This window comes from Propithecus coquereli, unplaced genomic scaffold, assembly GCF_000956105.1.
Source record: "Propithecus coquereli isolate 6110/MARCELLA unplaced genomic scaffold, Pcoq_1.0 Scaffold7, whole genome shotgun sequence".
Taxonomy (NCBI): Eukaryota; Metazoa; Chordata; class Mammalia; order Primates; family Indriidae; genus Propithecus; species Propithecus coquereli.
The window spans coordinates 18364957-18366452 of record NW_012153062.1 but is presented as its reverse complement, the minus strand read 5'-3'; positions in this window follow the sequence as shown (position 1 = coordinate 18366452).

The following is a 1496-nucleotide window of genomic DNA, read 5'->3' as shown; positions in this document are numbered from 1 at the left end:
AGATATGGACAAGCTTAAAAATACTGAATGTTTTAGTCATTTATTTACTTAAGAAATAATTGATGCCCTATCTTGAGGTTCGGACGGCTCAGAAGCAGCCTGGGTGGGCATGAATGTGAATGACTGCTTGGCCCAGTTGTTGGCACCTTGTCATTGTCCTTAGCCCCTTAGAGATCAGCACTCCCACTCCCTGGCAGAAGTGTTGCTTTATTAGTTGTCATGAAGTAAATGATGATGCAGGTCACGTCATCACACCTATGACACACCCATGAGTGTCAGATACTAGGCAATTAAGCATCCTTCATGAAGGATGACTGTATCCAAAATTCCCCATTTTCATCCTGTTGCCTGGTCTCCTATGGGATAAAGTCTGCCACTCCCTGGCTTCTCACAGATTCCAAATGTCATCACAGACAATGACCTGGACATCAATGGGCATCAGTGAGAATTATACCTTGATGTGAGACACTTTGCTAGATATTAGAGATAAAATAAAAAGGATACTATCTCTGACCTCAGGAATCTCTAAAGATAATTGAGCATGTAGGCACAAGTGAGTGTGAATCACTAGAGGTTGGTAGAGTCAGGCAACCTGTGTTTGACTCCTAGCTCCACTACTTTTCAACTCTATGACCTTAGGCAGGTTACTTATCCTTTTCCAAGCCTTATTTTCCATTCCTGTGAAATGGAAACATTAATAGTTCTGATGTTTGGGGGTTTATTTAAAGCAGCAAGTGAGAAATTCACATAAAATATTCAGCAGTGTCTCAGCATATAATATTAATAACTCAATGTCATATGTTATTCTAATTATTACTACTGGGAGTAGATGTAAGTGATACGTGATATACAAGAAAGGCATTGGTCTCAGATGATAGGCATGGTTTCTGAGAGCAAATGACTAGCTGAAGGCAAATGTTTAAGTGCAGGAACAAGGAAGGATAGACCATGGATAAGACAGAACATAAGCAGAGGGTCAGCATGTGCAAACATGTTGAAAACCTTATAAAATGGTGCTCGGAAAACAGGATGGCTACATGCAGAAGAATGAAACTGGATTCCCACCTCTCACCTCTCACAAAAACCTATTCAAGATAGATAACAGACTTAAACCTAAGGCATGAAACCTTAAGAATTCTAAAAGAAGATGTTGGGAAGACCCTTTTAGACATCGGCCTAGGCAAAGAATTCTTGGAGAAGACCCCTAAATCAATCACCACAGCACCAAAAATAAATAAATGGGATCTGATCAAATTAAAAAGCTTTTGCATGGCCAAGGAAACTGTCATTAGAGCGAATAGACAGCCCACAGAAAATATTTGCTCTCTACACATCTGATAAAGGGCTGATAACAAGAATCTATTTAGAACTCAAAAAAATCAACAAGAAAAAATCAAACAACCCCATCAATAAATGGGCAAAGGAAATGAACAGAAACTTTTCAAAAGAAGACAGAATAATGGCCAGCAAACATATAAAAAAATGTTCAACATCTC